The sequence below is a fragment of the Talpa occidentalis genome, unplaced genomic scaffold, assembly GCF_014898055.3.
Source record: "Talpa occidentalis isolate TD23 unplaced genomic scaffold, MPIMG_talOcc4v2.1 talOcc4.4, whole genome shotgun sequence".
Classification (NCBI taxonomy): Eukaryota; Metazoa; Chordata; class Mammalia; order Eulipotyphla; family Talpidae; genus Talpa; species Talpa occidentalis.
Window position 1 is genome coordinate 100,166,444 of NW_023604295.1, and position 15,871 is coordinate 100,182,314.

The following is a 15,871-nucleotide window of genomic DNA, read 5'->3' on the forward strand; positions in this document are numbered from 1 at the left end:
TGAGCCTCTTATTTATATTAAAACTGACAGATCAGAAAGTCAAAACAGACTACTTGATTAACATTAATATAAGTTTAATCTAAAAAACCATCCACCAAAGAAAAAAATAACAAATACACATGGAACATTTTCAAATGTTGATCATGTATTAAAAATCACGAAGGACACACAAAAGTATCAACTCATATCTCAAACCACAATCTCTGACAATATAAGATTGAAATCAATTTTTTTTAAAGATTTATTTATTTATACAAGAACTGGGGTACAGGCCACATGCGTGGGAAGGCAAGAGAATTCACCAGAGACATAGCGGGGAGCAGAACAGGCAGAACGACCGAAAACACTGCTGAGGGGAGCAGTGGGCGAGACAGGAGAGGTCTGCCGTGCCATGTGGGTTTTTCCCTGGACAGCCAGGAATTGAACCCGCACTGCAAAGGCCACAGACAGCTTCACAGCGCTGTGCTCAACCTGCTGCGCCACCAGGGAGGCCCACCAATATTTTTTAAATGGAAACTTAAGAATGGATCGCCAAACATAAATTAAAATTACAGTAGAAATTATAAAGTACTGTGCAACAATAAAAGTATTATACTATCAAAATGTGCATTCAATTCAAATTATAGCCTTAATTAGTTTGTAACAAAACAGTAAGACTGAATATGCTTAGTACATTTTCAATGAAGAAAACTTTGAAAAAGGGGGCCTCCCCAGTGGCACAGCGGGTTGAGCGCAGCGCTGAGGCTGTCCTCAGCCTCTGCAGCGCGGGATCAATTCCCAGCCGGCCAGGGAGATTCCCACATGGCACTGCAGACCTCTCCTGTCATGCCCGCTGCTCCCCTCAGCAGTATATTTCGGTCGTCTGCCTGTTCTGCTCCCTAGTCTGTCTGGTGAATCTTCTTACCCTCCCGCGCCTCTGGCATATACCCCAGCTCTTGTAGAAAAATAAATAAATCTTAAAAAAAAAAAAAAAAAAAAAAAAAGGGCAAACAGAAAAAGGGCCTCCCTGGTGGCCTTAGAAGTTAAGTCTCAGCACTATCAATGCTATGGCCTGAGTTCCACCCCCAGCCAGGGAGCTAACCCACATATGGCACAGCAGACCTCTCCTGTCTCACCCACTGCTTCCACTTAGCAGGGCATTTCAGTAAATCCACCTGTTCTGCTCCCCACTCTGTCTCTAGTGAATCCTCTCACCCACCACATCTCTGGCATACACCCAAGTTCTTCTACCACAAAATAAATAAATAAAGGCAGTGAAATGACTATAAAAAAAAGAAGACAGAAAAATACAATGAAACTAAAGAAAGCATAGTATATTAATTATGTTTTCTTATTTTCTCTATGCTATGATGCTCTGACATCACAGAGCCATTGCAACCAGGAGAGGGACTCCTCCTCCCAGGGCTACCTAAATTCCAGAGGTAGCAAACAACTTGCCTGAGAACAACTCTTTATACAATCAACCAAAACAGAGTTCATACCCCTAACCACCTACTTTTTAAAAACTCACAAACCAATATTCCCATACACTGTACCATCCCGGGACAGGTACTAAAAAACTAGAGAACACTGCTATCACCCAGAGTTACAAATTATTTAAACTGTCCAGTCCTGAACATCCTCAAGTTTAACAGCATGCCAGATATTTTTCTACCCAAATAAACAATAAAATCGCTGATCCATGCTTTTGCCCTTGCTCCTTCTACCTCCTGGCCAATCTCGGTGCTTCCCCATGTGGTCCTGTGTGGAATGGCAAGGCACATTGTGTCTCCTGTTTCTAGGAACTATAAGTAAAAACTTCTTCCTTTCTGACTGTCATTTCTGTGTCTCTGTGTCTTACTTGACCCAATTAAAACAAATCCTGGGTACATTTCAAGAGAAGGAAAATAAGAACAAAAGTTAATAAAATGGAAAACCAGAAAAAGATATTCACAGTAGGGAAGATTTTTCTCAAACTTAAGAATAAAACAGTAGGGCCTCCCTGGTGATGCAGAGTTAAAGTCTCACCACTATCAAGCAATCACCAGCGACTGTGGCAAGAGTTCAATTCCCAACCAGGTGATCCGGAAAAAAAAAAAAAAAAAAAAAATACATGGCTCAGCAGACCTGTTCTGTCTCACCCACTGCTCCCCTCAGCAGTATATTTCAGTAGATCCACCTGTTATGTTCCCCACTCTTATCTCTAGTGAATCCTCTCACCCCCTACAACTCTGGCCTAAACCCCAGTTCTTGTAGACATAAATAAATATATTTTTTTTTTTACAAAAAGTATAACTTATAAAGGAAAAAACATGGAAAATAGTCACAAATGAGTATATTAAATTCTCTTAACTAAACAGACACTTCTCCAAAGAAGACATACAGATGGCAAGAAGGAACATGAAAAAATAATCATCGATCATCAGGGAAAAAAGCAAACTGAGACCAAATGAGATATCACAACACCCCAGTGAGAATGGCCCACAACAAAGACTAGAAACAAGTGGATGTGGAGAAAAGGTTCGGAAGCCTCCTATATTGTTGGTGGGAATGCAGACTGGCTCAGCCCCTATGAAAAGCAGTAGGAGATGTCTAAAAACATTAAAAATGGATCTGTAGCATGACCCAATAATTCCACTCTTAGGCATCTACCTGAAAATTCAAAAATACTAATTTAAAAGAAAACTTGTACTCCCATATTTACTGCAACACTATTTACTAAAGCTAAGATATGGAAAAAACCTAAGTGCCCAAAACAGATGAATAAATCAAGAAGATGGGGTATATATATATACACTTTAATATTACTCAGCAATAAAAAAGATAAACTCATACCATTTGCAGCAACACAAACAGAGCTGGAAGGGATAATGCTAAGTAAAATAAGTCAGAAAGAGAGGAAAAACACTGGATAGTGTCCTATGTGTCATATAGCAAAACCAAACTAAAGATTAGATAAAGACAAACTTAAAAAACTAACCCTTGAAATTGACTACAGAACTGAATATTGGGGGATAGAGAAGGGGTGAGAACCAAGGGAAGAGAGCACAATGGACTATGGGTGAATTGGTGATAAGTTACTACAATGATGGGGTGGTGAGAAGGGGGAGGATCCTATTTTTCCAAAATACAAACAATAATGTAAGCCAAAGTTACCACAATTAAAAAAAATCCTCTTCTTTTCTTAAGTTCAGTTGTGAGATACAATTCACAACATATATCCACATATAAGTTCATTAATTTTAAGGGTAGAGTTTAATGAATTTGACAGATGTATAAAACTGCATAACCCACACCACATTCAAGGTTCAAAACATTCCCATCACCCTAAGAAGTCTCTTGGGCCCCTTTACAGTCAATTCTTTCCCTCCTGACAACAAGTGATGTCACTCTATATTGCTTGTGTCCTCTGGACTTTCACCTCGGAGGGATCTGAGCCCTTAGTGGCCTTGCTCTTTTTGGTCACGTCTATCACTACAGTTTGCCTTTTCTTGAATTCCTGATAAATGGAATTACACAGTTGACTATATTAAAATTGTAAATGTTCATCAGAGCCACTACTATAAAAAAACACCATTAACCCACTTTTGAAAAATATAATTAAAAGTCTTATTTAAAAGAGACAAAATTCTGACAAGATTGGGATCACTGCAGAACACAAATATCAATTTATCAGAGAGCTGAACAGGGTGGCAGAAGGGTTTCAACTCTTGCATCCTGAGAGCAGAATTTACACTTAATCTAGAAATTGGATTTCCTTCCCTGCATAAAATGTCTTCCTCAACATAATGCTCAGAACCCAACATCGAAGGGGTTCAAAATGTTTGCTTTATTAATATGGAATCCCTTTTAACGTAACCTCAAACCAATTAATCCACTTAATGGTGAAGGAGAAATAGCAAGCATTGACTAGTTACATATTACCACCAGGGAACTGCCAGACTAACAGAATAAAATGGCATATTGAAAGTTCAGCTAAGAAGTCATCCTTTTGGTCTTCCAGGATGCAAGAATAAGCACTGAACCAATGGCTATGGTTTTAGCTCCCCAATATCTAGAATGCATGAATCTAAAAACTGAGTTAGAGAAGTTGGATTGACTCTTTTCATAAACAATCTCAGTAAGTCACTTGTAGAAATTATGTTTCCCAGACTCACAATTGAAAATCCCTCTTGCATTAGAGGTCTTCACAACAATACTTCCACCAAAGGACACAGCAAGAATATCACTGAGCCGAAACTCCACAATCACCACCAACACTTTGCTCTCATGCTGAAACTCTAGCAGGCTAAGAAAGGAATAACTACATTAGCATGATAACTGACCCTGGCTATTGTATGCAATGAGGCTAGGGAGAAGTCTATGTGGCTCTCAGGGAGTTTCCTTGCTTGGTACTATAGTAAACAGGAAATTGCAGCAACTATGGTCCAAAAAGGGCAAGGCAACCAAGGGCTCCAATTCCTCAAAGATGAAGTTTAGAGGTCACAAGCAACCTAGAGCAGCTGAACTGCTGGCTCAGCATAAGGGAAATCTATAATGGGTAGTGAAAGAAGGAAATGATGAATATTAATTCCTACATTAATACCAGCTGCAGCAGCAGGTAGCACTAGCTTACACCACTATCCCTCCTTAAAATAATGTTGAAGAGACTGCAGTGATTCAGTGATGGATTAAAATAAAGGTACAGTCTAAGCAGTTCTGAGAAGAGCAAGAAGTAGGTTTGTGGTAATTTGTTACACCTCAGTAGGAAACTAACGCAATTAGAGTCAAAGTCGAGTTGACAGCAAGAGGCAGAATTCTATCAGAAATCTCTTACACTTCACCTTCAATCTATCGGCTTTTCCTTTGATTCTAGATGTATTAGTTTCCTACTGCTATGCATCAAATTACCACAACTTTAGTGCTTAAAACAACACAAATTTGTTATCTTAAATAGGTTTTACAGAGCTAAAATCAAAGCCTACTCCAGAGGATTTAAAGGAAAATCCATTCCTTGTCTATTTCCAGCTTCTTTCAGCCTCAAGGCTTTTTCTGAGGTCATGAAGTAAGGTATTTCTAGAAACCCACCTGACAGGTTCTAGTGTACAGCCCTAAAGTAGGAGAAGAAAAGAGAAAGAATTTACACCCTCCTGGGGCAACCTTCAAATGATGGAAAACTAGAGCAGATGGATAGCAGTTTACTCCTGTCCATTCATGAATAGATGATTTGAGAAGCATCTAGCTCCTCAGAAGTTCCCACCAGGATTAAGCCCTAGTTGTCACAGCAGTGAATAACTTGGTCACACAGTCTTGTATTGGCCTTCTTTTCTTGTTTCATTCACCCTGGTCCTTGCTCTTGTTCCAAATGATCGTCTAACAAGTAAATTACCGACATACAACTCCTTGCTTTTAGATTATTTTTAAGGAAACTGATGGAGAGGGGACCTGGTTAAGACAGTCTGGTAAAGAGAGTTAGACAAAGAAAAGGGAAACATGATGATTTAATAAAATTAAAGCTATATACGTAGCAGGCATCTACTCTTGTCATTACACTATCACAAATTTAACATTGGGCCAAATCTCTTAACTTCTTTAAGTTTTATAAAGTGTAAAATGAATGCATTACTTCCATGATTCTCTATAGTCCTTTCAGCCTTATAAACTTTTATGACACAATGAACAGCAGTATTATGGACTGGCAAAAGGGTTCAGCAGAAAAGAAAATTGTGAAGTTATCAACAAAGAGGCCAGCCCAGGAAATTGTTGAAATAAACCAAATAGAAGGTAATATGGTCGGGAACTGAAAAATTATGTAGAAAATGGAAGTTCAATACACTGCTAGTGTTAATGTAAAATAGCATTACCACTTTAGAAAACTTTGGCAGTTCCTTAAAAGGCTAAACATAGTTATCATTCCTGATGATACACCCAAAAGAATGAAATAAAATACATGAGAGGAGAAATAAAAGTATATTTAAATAGAAACATTAAATGAAGCTGAAGCCTTATCCTATACCTAACAAAAATAACTACAAATGTTTTATTTTTTTTGGGGGGGGGAATGTTTGTTTTTTGCTGTAGGCCAGAGTGATTGTTGTCAAAATGGGCAAATTCATGGAACCTAGCAAGATGGTGCTGGTCCTGGCCGAACATTACTCGGGATACAAAGTGGTCACTGTGAAGAACACTGATGATGATGGCACCTCTGACTAACCTTACAGCCACAACCTGGTGGCTGGAACTGATTGCTATCCCTGCAAAGTGAGAGCTGCCAACAGCAAGGAAAAAATCACCAAAGAGTTAAAATAACAAGCTTTTTTGTTAAAGTTTATTACCACAATCACCTCATGCCCACAAGGTACTCTGGATATCCCTTCAGACAAAACCGTTTTCAGCAAGGATGGCATCAGGATTAAGAATGTGAACAGATATTTCTTCAAAGAAAATGCATAAATTGCCAAGATGCACCAAAAAAAGATGCTCAATAATACTATAACTGTAACAGGGTGGTCCCCAGGAAAGGGGGAGGTTCCAGGTTCCCTGCCCCACCCAAATGGAGGGTAGAGCTGAGCAGGGAGAGAAAGAAGCTGCAGAGGAGACTGAGGAAGGAAGGAAGCAGGATGGAGAGCCAGAAGGAGACCTGAAGGAGGCACGTGGAGCTGAGACACACATGAAGAAACTGTGCTTGCCTTTTGGTCATGGACTGGGTGACACACATGTGGGTGAGAGACCCGTGGGGAGGTGACATTGGTGGTTTTTGTCTTGATTTTGATTTTGCTCTTTTCCCTCCAAATTTGTCTGGTTATTTCTGATCCTTTTCTGTGGGTCCCCACTGGAAGATGCTTCAGACTTGTGGCAGGCTTTGGGGCCTTGCTCTGGGCCAATCCTGCTTGGGTGGACTTTTACCCACGAGGGGACGGGTAACTTTGGGTGCTTGATTTAGAAACTATATTCTTTGCCTTTCCTGTATTGTTTCCTAATTGTATTAACGTTCCTTCCCATTAAAGTCTCATATGTTTTGTGTTGATGCGGCGGATGGCAGAACCCATTTAGAATACGCAGGTTTGCAGGGTCTGGGCTGCCCCTCTCCCTGCCCTGTAACATAACCATTAGGGAAATGCAAATCAAAACCTCAATGAGATACTAAGTCACACTCACATGGATGGCTATTCTCAAAAACCAGAATATAACATTCATTGGTGAAGACACAGAGATATTAGAACACTTATGCATTGTTGATAGTAATGAAAAATGGTGCAGCCACTATGAAAAAGTTTGGTGGTTCCTCAGAAGATTGAAAGAATTATAGGGCCTCCCTGGTGGCGCAGCAGGTTGAGTATTGCATTGTAAAGCTGTCCGCAGCTTCTGCAGTGCCGGTTCGATTCCCAGCAGGCCAGGGAGATTTCCACATGGCACGGCAGACCTCTCCTGTCTCGCCTGCTGCTCCCCTCAACAGTGTATTTCGGTCCTTCTGCCTGTTCTGCTCGCTGCTCTGTGTCTGGCGAATTCTCTCACCCTCCCACGCCTCTGCTTGTATAAATAAATAAATCTCTTAAAAAAAAGTAGAATTATAGTATGAACCAAAAATCTGACTTCTGAGTGTATAGATACCCAAAGAAGTGAAAGCAGGGTTTTGAATAGATATTTGTAGACCCATATTCCAAATATCATTATTTACATCGGCTGTTTACAACAGCCAAGCAGCAGAAACAAATCAAAGCGTCCATCAACAGATGAATGGGTAAATGAAATGTGATATACAAAATCAACAGAACATTACCAGCCTTAAAAAGAAAATTTGGGGGCCTCCCTGGTGGCGCAGCGGTTGACCGCTGGGCTGCAAAGCTGCCCGCAGCCTCTGCAGCACTGGTTCGATCCCCAGCCGCCAGCGAGGGTCCCACATGGCGCACAGACCTCTCCTGCCGTGCAGACCTCTCCTATGGCGCCCGAGCTCCCCTCAGCAGTGTGTTTCATCAGTCTGCCTGTTCTGCTCCCCGCTTTGGCTCTGGTGGATTCTCTCACCCTCCCGCGCTTCTGACTGTACCCAGTGCTTGTATAAATAAATAAATAAATCTTTAAAAAAAAATTTGTCACATACTTCAACATGAAAAAACCATGAAGACATGCTAAGTGAAATAAGACAATCAGAAAAGGACAAATATTGTATGATTCCACTTACACAAGGTTCCGAGAGTAGTCAAATTCATAGACTGAAAGTAGAACAGTGGTTGCCAGGGGTAGGGGGTATGGGAAAATAGGGAAGTTAGTATTAATGGATACAAAGTTCCAATTGAGGATGATGAAAAGTTCTGAAAATAGATGGGGGTCATGACTGCACAACACTAATGTATTCATAAAAGTCACAAAATAATACTTAAAAATGGTTACTATGGTAAATTTTGCTATATCTATTTTACCACAATAAAAATAAACATGTACATGAATATTTATAGTAGTATTATTCCTAGTACACAAAAGAAAAAAATCCAAATGTTCACCAACTGATGAATGGATAATCAAAATCATGCAATGGAATATTACTCAGAATAAAAAGGAATGAAGTACTAATACTACATACTATAAGACAGATGAACCTTTAAAAACATATTTTACAAATACTAGAAATCTTACTGTAAACTGAGGTGACCAGAGGGGAACAGGGTCCAACAAATTGTGGTGGACTATGAGTACCTTGGTGGTGGGTGTGGTAACATACATCTGTGAATTATATATACATCTATGAATTATATACTTCTAAATTATATGTGTTAAAAACAGTTAATTTAATTAAAAAGTACAGTATTTTTTTCAAAAATACAGTAATTTTTTTAAAAATTATGTTAAGTGAAAGAAACCAATCATAAAGAACCACATATTGTATTATTCCATTTATATTAAATGTCCAGAATGAACAAATCCAGAGACAAAAAGTAGAATGGGGCCTCCCCTGGTGGCGCAGCGGTTGCGCACTGGGCTGCGAAGCTGCCCGCAGCCTCTGCGTTCGATCCCCTGCCGCTGGCGAGGGTCCCACATGGCGCACAGACCTCTCCTGCCGCCAGCTGCTCCCCTCAGCAGTATACTTCGGTCCTTCTGCCTGTTCTGCTCCCCGCTCTGGTGAATTCTCTCACCCTCCTGCGCTTCTGACTGTACCCAGTGCTTATATAAATAAATAAATCTTTAAAAAAAAAAAAAAAAGGTAGAATGGCTGCCTACAGGAGTATAGGGGATGACAACTAACAGAAGTGTATCTTTTTTGTGGGGTGACATAAACGTCCAAAATTGTGGCAATGGTTGTGTAAATAATAAAAGCCACTGAATTTAAGACTTTTAATGGCTGAATTGCATAGTATGTTACTTATCTCGCAATTATTTTAAAGTCATCAAGACTGAATCAAAGGGACGAATAAAAGATAACAAGAAAATAGAAACAACCAGTCTGAATTCTTACTCTGGCATTTATTATTTGATAATGAGCAAGTTACTTAACCTCTTTGTGCTTCGGTAACATCTACCTACAAGCTTGTTGTCAAGATTAAACATGTCAATACGCAAAATAATATAATGTCTGCTACACAGTTGTCTTTCCCTCCCGTATTTTCCTACCTGATGCTAAAAATTCCACCACATATTGTATGGAACTGAATTCAATGATACCTACATCTGAGTTTTATGGTAAGAAAGTTAAGTGTAGTTCAGGTAGCTTAAAAGTCACCAATTATATGAGGCTGGCAAAACAATTTTCAACTACTAATTCACTGCAAGTTAAAACCCCAGGCAAAGGAAAAGATAAACTTTAGAAAGTTCTTTTCACCAACTGTATCTCTACTTTTCTCCTCCCCTCCATTTTAAAATACTTCTTTCCTCAACTCAATACTTTTCTTTCCTCAACTAGCTGCCTTTTAAACCTTATCCTTCATTACAAACTACTTCTAACATAAACTGCTAATGATCGTAAGGCAACAATAGTTTAGTATTATGTTAAGATAAGAAAAAAATGACTGATCATGAAAGCTAGAGTACAGTACCAAATTCTACCCAGTTACACACCAAACTTCCCTAAACAAAATGAACAAACATTTATGAGAATGAAAAGCAATGCAAGAAAACTCCCTCTTTTCCTTGTGTTAATGGCCTGTATTTGTTTATCTGGACACAGAATCCTGTGGTATGGACAGAAAGGAGCTGGAATTTCTCCATACAATATTTAACCTAATTTCACTATTAAAAAAAAAAAAAAGGAGATGCTCTAATAAGTTGGTGTTAGCACAATTTAACATGGTAAACAATGTTTCAACTTTAAATATATCCTCACTTCATTCCAATGTTAAATAAGAACTTACACTTAAACTGTTTTAAAGGAGAATGCCTTTCAAAAGGGCACCTGCATTATAAATACTTCCGGAATAAGAGTCAGTAAAAGGATGTGGTTAAAGAAGCATAAACAGAACTGCCATTGTATTGCTATTGACTTCATCTACTTTCACATCAAAAAATTCCTCTAAAAACATTTCAAAATTCATAAATGTTATCTCTATATTCATGTTTAGTACAAATCTAGCTTACCATAACATATAAAATATATAGTTGCTACCAGTCCATACCCTTTCCTCTACAAACTCCTGAAGGCCTAACTTAATACCTCCTTGATGCCTAACTGTATAGTCACACTGTATTTCACTTCAGAATGTTCACTGCACACTCAGTTCTAAGTATGCTAAGAGTTTTTAATACCATGTTAATTATTTCCCACAGCAAGCTTATGAAGCAGATATTAATATAACATTTTATAAGCTTCATGGAAAGTAAAATATTAGAATCTTCAAATGCTAATAGCCACATTAGAAGGAGACTAGTTAACCATCTCTCTTTCCTGAAACTTGCTGGTTTCCTTAACAATGTATTAAATTGGTTCTCCTCCTCCCCCTCCACCAATTCCTGGTCTCCATTTCTGGCTCTTTTGTCTCCCCTTGAGTCATGTGCTTTTCTCAGTATGTACCCTCTCTCAATAGATCATCTGTTTTTATGGCTTCAATGTATGACCTTTGCCCAGATGACACCCAAATTTGTAATTTCAACTATGTTCTCTAATCCAAGCTACTGCTCTTCAACTATACTTTAATGTCCTGCTATCACCTCAATCTCAACAAGCAACAATGCCAACTCAAAATTATCTCCAAAAACCCAGTTCACCTATCCTCTTTACTGATCTGTTAACTACTACAAACCAGTATAATCCCATTTACCCAGATCCCCTCTTAAATCAGACAGCAATTTTTGTTTGCTTTTCTATCCCATTGACACTGCCGCCACTAAACCCAAATTCTCCGCAATTCACCTGAATTACCACAGAAGCTCTTGGTTATAATTCACTCTGTTCTATGTAATACTCATTCATCCAACACATTTATGGAATGGTGGGAGTGAGAGGGCATTGCAAGGATATAGCAATGAGAAAGATATCTAAAAAATTTTTTCAATCAAAGTAACTATAGATTATGATAAATGTTGTGACAGAGATAAACAGTACTATCATAAAAGACTAAGACTAACAGGAGGGCTACTTTAGGGGGGGATTTTAGTTAGAGGTGGAATTAAGCAGACACTTTACGATGAAAGGAGTCATGTAAATATTTAAAGTACTCCAAACAAGAGAAACTGCCAAACACAAAAGTTCTAGGAGATAAAAGGTCTGACATGTAATGGGAAAAGACCTAGTCTAATGTGGCCTGAGAATAATAAAGGGAACACTACACGAAGTAAGACTGAAACGGACAAAGTCGATTTTATTTTCCACATAAGTCATGACAAGGTTTTAAGCAGGAGAGTTCTAATCCGATATACATCATGACCAAGAGAACACTAATTCTTATTAGTATCAGTGTTCTCCTCTCCTTCAACAGCACACTACATTCCCCCATTAACCGCACTGTTAGGTGGTGAGAGTGGGACTCAGTAATGAGCAGTGGAATGTGGATAAAAATATATGTCAATTCCAGCTTACATCTTACAATCTTCCTCCATACTCTCTTCCCATTTCAATACAATCACAAAAGTCACATGGTGATCAATAGCGATGACTTAAAAAGATAAGAGGATGGGCCTCCCCGGTGGCGCAGCGGTTGAGCGCTGGGTTGCGAAGCTGCCCGCGGCCTCTGCGGCACCGGTTCGATCCCCAGCTGCTCCCCGGCCACTGGAGGAGGGTCCCACATGGCGCACAGACCTTTCCTGCCGCCCGCTGCTCCCCTCAGCAGTGTACTTCGTTCCTTCTGCCTGCTCTGCTCCCCGCTCTGGCTCTGGTGAATTCTCTCACCCTCCCGCGCTTCTGACTGTACTCAGTGCATGTATAAACAAAACAAACAAACAAACAAATAAATAAATAAATAAAAATGACTCTATAAAAAAATAATAATAATAAATAAAAGAGAAAGAAAAACTTGTAACTGTGTGGTAATGAATGTTAACTAATCATTTAAAAAAAAAAAAAAAGATAAGAGGAGCCTTGCTTCCCACTCTTACTGGGTTACAAATCTACACTAGACTGTTATACGAGAAGGTAAATTACTCACTGCTTAGTGGACTGTCAGCATATTATAACTAATACAGAAATTTTAAAAACATTTTCTCCTGTGTTGATTAAGTTAAAAGGAAAACAGTAGAAATAAAAAAGATCAGTTAAGACTGAGTAACAACAAAATAATTCAAAAACAAAGAACCTACACAATTTTCCAAAGATATACAAAAAGCCAGCAAGCATATGAAAGGATGCAGGACAATGTGTTTCTCTTTGGGAAAAGCAAATCAAAACCACAATGAGATATTACCTCACATCCATTAGGATAGCTACTATCAAAAGAGAAAACAAAGGGAATAATGGGTGGTTGAGAACCTGGAAAAACTGGAACCTTTGGCTCTGCTGGTGAGAATTTGTAATAACGTAGTTGTGATAAAAAACAGCAGTTCCCAAAAAAAATCAAGCAGAGGATTAGCATATGACGCATGTTTTTCTTACTATGTACATTCCACTTATTAATGGAGGACCTAATGTTCCCCGCCTTGAATCTAGGTAGGTTTATTACTTACTATGCAAAAGTGAAGCCACACAACTTTCAAGGTTATCATAAAAGATGTTACAACTTCTGACAGGTAATTTAGAGATGCTTGTTCTTTGACTCAATCATGCTATGATAGACCCAAGCAATCCATGTTGAGATTTATGTGGAGAAACTGAAGGTCCTCAACCCACAGTCAGTTAAGGAACTCCCAGTCAACTGTTAACACTAACTTGTCAACAATCTGAATAACATCTCAAAAATGAATGCCTCCAGTCATCATAGATCAGACCACATGGGACAGTGACAAGCCATCTGTATCCAAGTTCTGCCTAAATACAGAGCCACAAGCAAAAAGAAATAATTATTTAATTTTATATATTTTATACATTATTCTTCATTTTTGTACAATGTATGCTTTCTCATTTCAGTTACAGTCCCCGGGAAAGTCCCACCACAATTCATCTGTGTGCCATCACCATAGTCCCTGTGCTCTTCCCATCCCTGTTTTGATCCTATTCCCCTCTAACCCTCTATAGAATGTCTCTGGTTTATAGTTGCCTGTTTATTTTGATATTTACTTTATTATAATTACTTTTTTCCCCCTCATCCCTATCTGGATCATCTACATTCCTCCTAAAAGTGAAACCATCCGGTATATTTTTTTCTTTCTGGCGTATTTCACTGAGCATGACTGCAAGAAATAATTATTTTAAAGCACTCAGTTTTGGAGTTTTCATACAGTGATAAGTATATGATACATTACTCAAACTCACAGAAGAGATTTTGCCTAGAAATCTGTGAATCAGCCATATATTAATAATATCTAATATCATGGAATTGAATGAGATAAATCAAGGGAGGACAAAAAGAGAAGTAATTCCAGCATGAAGCTCTAAAACTCCAAAACTAAAAATTAATAAAAGACACCACTAATTCAACACTAAACTTTTTGCCAAGTGCTTAAATTAAGCTATGTGGACACGAGGTAATCTATTAATTTCATTGTCATAAAACTACAAGTACTTTCTCACCTGCTCAAAACTGGGCTTTATCTGATCATCGGTATTCACAGAATCCACTTTACTATCACCTTGAAGATTCCCTCCCTTGTTTCTCTAGAATTTGTAACTTCTTCCCTCCTTCATTGAAATTTATTTACTCCTTCTTTTGGTGGGTAGAACAAATCAACAATAAATTTGTGAGAAAGGTAGAGAGGAAGACAAACTTTTGGAGACCTGCCATTTCTTAAAATGTCTTCACCTTAAGTGTAATAATTTGGCTGGTACTCTATGGAAAAACGGTGTGGAATTCCTTTAAAAAATTAAAAAAGGAAATACATGATCCAGCAATAACACTCCTAGGAATTTATCAAAAAAATATGAAAACACTAACATGAAAGACATACTCCTATGTTCCTAGCAACATTATTCACAATAAACAAGACATGTAATCAACCTAAATGTCCATGAACATATAACTGGATAAGGAAGTTACAGTACATATATTCAACGGGTAACTACTCGGCTATTTAAAAGATAAATTTATGTCTTCTGTGACAATATGGACGGAACGTGAAGTGATTATGCTAAGTGAAATAAGCCAAAGACAATTACCAAATGGTTTCATTCATTTGTGTAATATTAAAAAAAAAAAAAAAAGAAAACAAACTGTCCAAACAAAGCAAAAATGACCCTTAGACTCTGAAAAATCTGGTGCTTACTAGAGGGGAAGTGGAAAGAGGTTGGGAATAAAAGCTTGAGGGAGTTAATGTGATATTAAGGGCACCAGAATTCTGATGGTGGGTGAGTCAGTCATATATATGTATATATATATGTATATGTATATATATATATACACACACACATATATACTCACACACATATATATGTATCAATCAAGGTATGAAATTATACTCCCCAAATTATAGTAAACAAATGGTAAACTGATAAAATAAAATTAATTTGAAAATAGTAATTTGACTGGATAAATGATAGTAACTTAGAAGTCATTTTGAAGGCTTTGCTCACTGTCTTTTAGTCTGTAAGGTTGCAGTTGAGAACACTGAATCCCCTCCAACTTAACATGATCTTCTTTGAACCATAGTTTCTTAAATTTCACACAGATATACCTTGGTATCTGTGTACAAAGGTTATTAACATATTTTTCCTTTGTTTCCAATTTACTCTCCTCTGCTTTGCTTTGTAATGAGGGGGGAAGAGGGGCACAGAACTCTGTGAATCACATTTCTCCATTGCTAGCTGGCTCTGTTCGGACTCTTCCTATATGTAGTAGTAGAAAGACAATGGAAGACAGAGGAGGGGTCAGAGTCACCATCAACCAATAGCCTTCATTCTGGCAACAACCACTTGGTTCCAGTTAGCAATGTTTTTGTGCATTGTTTTTCCTAACGTTCCCAGCCCAGTCTCATTAAGTGTTATAAAATACCTTTACTTCCAGAGCAGGCAGAAACTCCTCATAAATTTGAGTTTCAACTCCTCAGAGCCACTCTTTAAATTTCTAAATTTTAATAATCCCAATCTTTATTCTCCCATCCTAGAACTAGTAACTACTTTCTGAAGTTACAACTTCTGTGATACATGAGTGTTCCTTATTACCTTTTTAGTTCTCTATCTAGTATATTGGCTTCTGAGGGCTGCTGTAACAAAGTAACATAAATTGGATTGGCTTAGAAAAGAAATTCATCTCCTTTGTGCAGGCTAGAAATCCTTAAGATATTGACCATGCCTCTCTGAAAATACTAGGGAAGGAGCTCTTTCAGGCCTTATCTAATTTGTGTTAACCTTAGGTATTCCTTCCATTTTCCTTCTGTGCATGTTTGTGCGCAAATTTATGTCTAAATT

General features: G+C 38.2%; 1 protein-coding gene across 1 annotated transcript in view; it reads right to left on the minus strand.

Moving 5' to 3' along the window:
- The window catches only part of NCK1 (NCK adaptor protein 1), a 56,127-nt gene extending 51,968 nt beyond the window's left edge, over window positions 1–4,159 (minus strand). The window contains exon 1 of the mRNA XM_037525929.2: window positions 4,137–4,159. The gene's annotated coding sequence lies outside the window, so the exon portion shown is untranslated. The remainder of the gene's footprint in view (window positions 1–4,136) is intronic.
- Between the last annotated feature and the right edge of the window lie 11,712 nt (window positions 4,160–15,871).